The following is a 7,381-nucleotide window of genomic DNA, read 5'->3' on the forward strand; positions in this document are numbered from 1 at the left end:
ACTGTGTCTTTGTTTTACATATTATGAGCTCACAGATTTTTATATGTTCATTTCAGTTACGAGCACTGGAAACACCCCCAAAATCCAGTGGAGTATGATGATTCACATGTAGCACTCTGCATGATCTGCATACCAAAACAGTGGCCACATAATTTACTTGCCATACTTGATGTAGTGGGGGGCTTCACAGAGGTGAAGTAGATTTCTTGAAGGATGAAAGGCAGAAAGTAAAAAGGAGACATTAGCTTCAGTCCACAATCTGGTAGATTTAGTCATAAATGTTATCATCGTTTTTATATGGAAGGTGATGGGAGACTTCTAGATTTAAATGGGATAACTCCATGAGCTGAGGATCAGTAAATGGAGACGAGGTGGCTAAAGAGAAAGCACAGACAAAGGATGATCAAAAACCCATGGGAAAAATTCAGGGATTGACTACATGGCAAAAAAAAAAAAATCTTAATAAATTCCTTAGAGTAGAAACCATCCAAGCTATGTTCCTTAACCTCAGTGCAATAAGATAAAATAAAAATCTAAAGGACAAACAAAATCTATCAACTTGGAAATTTTAGAAGATTGTACTAGAAATGCAAGTTAAAGAAAAAAAGCAAGCAATGAAATGATAGACTATTTGGAAATGACTGGTAGAGAGCACTGTACATCATGTACTGTTAGGATATTGCCAGTACGGTCTTAAGAAGAAAATATATATTCTTAAATTCATTTATTAGAATACAAGAATGTTTACAAATAATGAATTCATCATTCCACTCAAGAGCATGTAAAGGGAACAAGAAAATAAGGGAATTGTAAAATGTTAAAGAGGATACTATGCATTATTCTTACTAATACATTTGCAAATCTAAATGGGGTTTATTCTAGGAGTGAAGGACTGCACACTTTCTAGAGATTTATTGATATAATTTCTTACATTAATAGATTAAAAGAGAATAAATGATATAATCAGCTCAACAGTTACTAGAAAAGCTTTGCATCCATTTATGCAATAAATCTAGCAAGTTAGGAATAAAGGTAAACTTCCTTAGCTTTATAATGCATATTTTAAGAAACCTGTATCAAGCATCTCATGTAACAGTAGAGTGAGAAAGAATCTTTCTCATGAAAATCTGAAATAAAACACAGTAGACTGGTCTAATGCCATCATTATTAAATATTGTACAAGAGGTCTTTGCTAACGACATATGTAAAACAAGTTGTATATAAGTATTGAAAAGAAAACCAACTATTATTTTTTAAAACAATTTGATTCTCTGATAGCTAAATCTAAGGAATTTAACTGAAAAGCTCTTAGAGTGATTAGAGGGTTTAGAATAAGGTGAGATAATAGACCATAAATCATGAGAGAAATCCATAAAGCACATAGGAGTACACCTTAGAAATGTTAGTGCCTCTAAAAGAAAACTATTATACATTGCTGAAAGGCATTAAAAGGAAGAGCAAAGGAGATAGTTCCATATTCCTAGATAGGAAGTTTCAATAAAATCAACATTTCAGTTCTTCCCAGAGTAACCATGAATTTATTGCAATCTTAACAATGTTTAAGAGACTTTGATTTAATCTGAAAAGCTGATTTAGAAGGGAAAATGTGCAAGTATAAGACTATTTGGTGGGGCTTCCCTGGTGGCGCAGTGGTTAAGAATCTGCCTGCCAATTCAGGGGACACGGGTTCGAGCTCTGGTCCGGGAAGATCCCACATGCTGCGGAGCAACTAAGCCCGTGCGCCACAACTACTGAGCCTGTGCTCTAGATCCCATGAGCCACAACTACTGAGCACACGTGCCACAACTACTGAAGCCCGCGTGCCTAGAGCCCACGCTCCGCAACAAGAGAAGCCACCGCAATGAGAAGCCCGTGCACCGCAACGAAGAGTAGCCCCTGCTCTCCACAGAGAAAAGCCCATGCGCAGCAACGAAGACCCAATGCAGCCAAAAACAATAAATAAATAAATTTATTAAAAAAAAGGCTATTCGGCATATTTAGATTATGGCCTTTTTAGGTGATTCTTAGAAGGTTGGAGGATTTATGTCTGAGACAGGAAATATACAAGATAAGCCGATGATATTTCGCTGTGCCAGGAAGTGAAGAAGTTATCAAAAACTAATGAGTCTTGTCAGAAAGATACAGGAGCCAACATGGAGAGTTTCCCATTGAGTAAATGTGGCACAATTGAAGCATCAGAAAGCGATAAGTCCAACTTATGGAAACACTGAATATATATTTAAAAATCTATGAGCTCATGATATTTAAGACAAACCTAGAGTAAAAAAAGAAAAAAATAGATAAATAGTTATTGAACACTACTGGAAATAAGTAGAGCACTAACTAATTATGAAAAATAGTAGCAAGTAAAAGGAAAGAATTAGGAATTTATTTTGCCTTCCCTATACTGACTGCAATGCGAAATAGCCAGATAGCTATTCTTTAAATAAAGAATAAAGATATTCTTTATAGAAATATTCCAACTAACAATGTAGAATGAATGATAGAATTAAAATCACTATTTTTCAGCCTCTAATGAGATCATTGATGTGTTCATCAATGGATGAAAACATTACAGCATCAGTTCTGAAAATTTTAGTGTGCATCAAAGTCTCCCAAGGAACATGTTAAAATACAGATTGTTGGGCTTTACCTCCAGAATCTCTGATTTAGAATGTTTAAGGTATGGCCAAGAATATGCATTTCTAACATGTTTCCAAGTGATGCTGATGCTGCCGGTCTGAGGACAACACGTTGAGAGCCTCTGCATTAGGTGAAATTTTGGTGGGGAACCAAAATGGAAAAATCAGGCTGTCATCAACTGAATCTGTGCATCAGTCAGCGTAACTAAAGTAGGGCAACCAGATACTGTGAGTCTCCAGATGTCATGCAGAAGGAAGTACATAGTACTGAACTATATGGACAGGGTTCTCCAAAGAAACATAACCAATAAAGAGAGAGAGATTGATTTTAAGGAACTGGCTCATGTGATTGAGACTGGCAAGTCCAAAGTCTTCAGAGTAGGCCAGCAGGCTGGAGACTCGGGGAAGAGTTGATGTTTTAGTTTAAGTCCAAAGGCAGTCTGCTGGCAGAATTCCCTCTTGCCTCGCGGGAGGTCAGTCTTTTCCTGTTAAGGCCTTCAGCTGCTTGGATGAGGCCCACCCACATTATGGAGGGTCATCTGCTTTACTCAGAGTCTACTGATGTTAATTTCACCTTTAAAATACCTTTACAGAAACATCTAGAATAAGTGATTGCTCAAATATCTGGGAACTGTGGCCTAGCCAAGTTGACATATAAAAGTAACCAGCACATGAACATAAAGTGTTCTTGCCAACAAAGTTGAACCTGAATCCGATCAAGCCTCCAGAGCTAACTTTTCTTAATAAGAAATATGGGAGAAAGTGTAATAAGTTAAATGAGAAAACAAGATGTCGAAGTGATGAGGCTTCTTCAATGTATCAGTGGTATGAAAGAAAGAAGGAAGGAGGGAGGGGAATAAGGAAGGAAAGGAAAAGGAGGGGGATCTGCCCACAACCAAGAGGTTTAAGAGATATAACAACCACAGGTGATGTATTGAATTAGTTTGGACTTATTCAAACAAATCAATTGTAAAACGAAGTTTTGAAACTATTGGAGACATTTGTTTATGGAATAGAAATGACCAAGAAATGAAGTTGTTGTTAGTTTCCTTTAGATGTTATTATGGCATTTGTGATTACGTATGAAAATGTCATTTTTATTTTAAGGAATTCACTCTGAAATACTCAGGGCTGTAATGACAAAATGTATGGAAATTGCTTTAAAATACTTCAGTAGAAGTAAAAACAAGAATTGAAAGGGGTAGGTGAAACAAAGGTAGCAAACTCTTGATAGTTTTTGAATCTTGTGCTGGGAATGGAAGTTTACTGTACTATTTTTTCTTCAGGCTTAAAAATTTTCATAATAAAAATTTTAAAATACCTTGTAAAAGAAAAATAATAGAGGGGCAGGGCATTTACTCCCCCAGATATCAAAACATACTATACATCTACATAATTAAACAATGTGATTTTAACTTGTAGAAGGCAGATCAGTAGAAAAATATAGTCAAGAAGAGACATATTTGTGTAGGAAAATTTAGTTTAATTTTGAATCAATAGAAAAAAGAATGGATTATACAATAGGTGATGTTGGAACAATTGGATATCCACTTAGAAAATAAATTTAAACAGTCAAGAGCTAAGAAGCAAATCTTTAAATTTTAGGTAAAGCCTTCTGCAGTGTGACACAAAACTCTAAATCCATAAGGGTAATTATTGCCAGATTCGAACTTATTAAAATATTTAACTTCTGGGGGCTTCCCTGGTGGCGCAGTTGTTGAGAGTCCGCCTGCCGATGCAGGGGACATGGGTTCGTGCCCCGGTCCTGGAGGATCCCGCATGCCGCGGAGCGGCTGGGCCCGTGAGCCATGGCTGCTGGGCCTGCGCGTCCGGAGCCTGTGCTCCGCAACGGGAGAGGCCACAACAGTGAGAGGCCCGTGTACTGCAAAAAAAAAAAAAAAAAAAAAAATTAACTTCTGAACAATTAAAAAGCCATAAATATAAAGCACTGATGCAAGGATTGGAGAATGTTTTGCCATAATAGACAGAGGATTGAGAGTTTGGATATTTGTGGAGCTCCTTCAGAAATCAGAACAAGAGAAATTAATCAAAGGAAAAGTATGCAAAGATCTGGATAGCCCACAAAAGAAGAACTAAAAATATATGCAAACAAATGGGGGACTATTAATAAACATTTGAAATGATGTTCAACCTCATTTTTAATCTAAGAAATGCACATTAATATAATATAGCTTTCATCTAGCAGATTGTCCAGACTTAAAAGCGGGGGGAATTCCCTGGTGGTCCAGTGGTTAGGACTCCGAACTTCTATTGCAGGGGGCCCGGGTTCGATCCCTGGTCAGGGAACTAAGATTCCACAAGCCGCGAGGTGTAGCTTAAAAAAAAAAGCCAGGCGATGTCCAGTACAGATGAGGCTCAGAGAAGTCTGCAACCTCACATATTGTTGGTTGGAAAACAAATTGGTAAAGTTCTTTTGGTGGCAACTTGGTAGTTCCTTTCAAAAATCTTTAAAAAGCAAACTCATTGACCAAGCAATTCTACTTCTAGCAAAACCTTTTTTAGAAATACTCTCACATGTAGAAATACTCTTTCAAGGTTGTTAGCAACCAATTAGAAATCCACTATAATAAGTCCTTAATGACCCAATAAATTTTGATACTTCATTGCCAGGAAATATTATCTAATAATTAGAAGGTAGAATTAAGGAAACCTATATTCACTGACACGGAAATATTCATAATATTGAATTAAGTGAAAAAAAGTCAGCAAATTTTATCCTGAGTTATGCTCTTTGTTAAAAAGCTGCACTTGACCACAAGAATCTATATTTGAACTTTAGCATCTAACAGGAAAAGACCTTCCTCATTTGTCCCAAACAAAATTTCTTTTGCTTCATGAGGGCAGTACAGGCTGAGCTTTGTGTTTTGTGATTTTTTATGGAGTCCTAGCTGCTGTTGATTTTGTCCTTAATTTTAGGGCAAGTGGATCATGATTAAGTCGACTGTCAGGACTCACAAACTAGCAGTCAGTGCTGTTAAGATACTGCATGGAGCTGTGTCTGGAAGGCCTTAGCATTGTCAAATGGCTCTACATGCTTTCAGGCAGAGGGTTAGGATGATGTTCTTCCAATAAGCAGAGTAGACCCTCTCCCAATTTTAAGAGTAATAAATGTTTCATGATTAGAGAGCTACAAAGGAATTGGAAAAGCCAAGATTTCCTTGTAGCATTGAAACTTCATTGGCAACCTGGGAAGGCAGAAATTAATTCAAACGGCCAAACTATCTACCATCTTGGATTTTTTGTAATAGATCATTTTCTATTATCTCATTCTTTCCCTGTCAAGCTTGATAGAGCTTGATAAAGCTTGCTTTACAAAATTTCAAAACTGTAAAAAGCTTTCCTTATAAATAACACTGTTAAACTTGTTACTTTGCTCTCTTCATTAAAAAATGACATCCTAGGGAACTATGTCTACTTAGTTTTAGTAATTTAAAAGGTTTTATATAGTATCTCATGATCCAGATTATAGAAATTAGAAACATTTATTTATGTTTGAATATCATTTTTCAGTTTTCCCAAAATTTAGTTTCAAATATCCAAATCTTTAAAGTGAGGAAACACTGGGTTATTGCTCCAAATATCGATGCTTGACAGATCCCATGTCATTAATGATAACAGGTTTTAGAAAAATTTGAAATATAGGGTGTAATCAGAAGGGCATATTTCAGTAAACTTTTTGAGCATCTCTTGTTTCCTTGTGAATTTTGACCTCAGGTTACTTTAGAAATGCATACTGCTGCTTCAGGTATTGCTCTGCAAGTTTGAATAGGCATTTATTCTCAGGTGCTCTGTCTTCTCTGGCATACAAAATTACAGGGTTCTTATATAATATCAAAAAAGTAGAAAGCTGTGGGAGTTACACAATTTTGTTATGTCAAACAGGAATACATTAAGGCTTACTGTTTGGTAAAGTTAAAAATGCATTTGCTGAAATTACTGGAGAAATTCAATTACAATCATGTCAAAAAAAAAAGTAAAAAAGAAATGAAGTGTGACTACCTAAAATTATTTTAGTCCAGTTCATGAAACAGAATTTTATATTACTACCTTATTGCCTCTCCTCCAAAGTTATTTTGCACATAGATTTTAATAAAATAGATGTTTGCAGTGGGAGAAAATACTGTTAATCAGGGGCTGCCCTAAAACATTTTGCTTCATGAAATTTAAAATGTTACTAAAAGAAAATCTCCATACATGATACAGACATCCTTATTTTAGAAAATAGTAATTCAAATGACATTTTAACTTTTTATTAAATGTTTAATCTTACGTACATATATTCAATTATGCTGTTGTAACGCTGGGAGGTGTGTTGGTGCTATCACTTGCCAACTGAGTAGAAGTGGCCGTCTCCCTTGGAGAACAGTGTAAGAATAGTTTTCAAAAGATGCAGCGCCACGTTTTAGCTCTTAATACTGAGATTTTAAATTATCTGGTCAGAGTAGGAGTGGACTTAAATTTGGGCACATGATTTTTATTTTCTTTGACTATGTATCAAAATGTGGCAACAAACTGGCAGTGCATGGGCCGGATACAACCTGTAGACATGCTTTATTGAGCCAACAAAATGTTTTTTCCAGAGACTTAGAGAAGGCATTTCAAAATACAGAGATTTCACATAAAATCTGGATTCCAGAATTTTCTTGAGAATCCAGAGGGCTTGGCGCTCAGGCTCAACATTCTGTGGCAGCCACTACTCAGAGCAGGCAGCCTCTCTT

The 7,381-nt window shown here is 36.2% G+C and overlaps 1 non-coding gene across 1 annotated transcript; it reads left to right on the plus strand.

Moving 5' to 3' along the window:
• The first annotated feature begins 4,876 nt into the window (after positions 1–4,876).
• TRNAR-UCU (transfer RNA arginine (anticodon UCU)) lies at positions 4,877–4,949 on the plus strand. The gene has a single exon. It is a non-coding gene; the product is annotated as a tRNA-Arg (tRNA).
• The last annotated feature ends 2,432 nt before the right edge of the window (positions 4,950–7,381 follow it).

Source organism: Lipotes vexillifer, unplaced genomic scaffold (genome assembly GCF_000442215.2).
Source record: "Lipotes vexillifer unplaced genomic scaffold, Lipotes_vexillifer_v1.1 scaffold631, whole genome shotgun sequence".
Taxonomy (NCBI): Eukaryota; Metazoa; Chordata; class Mammalia; order Artiodactyla; family Lipotidae; genus Lipotes; species Lipotes vexillifer.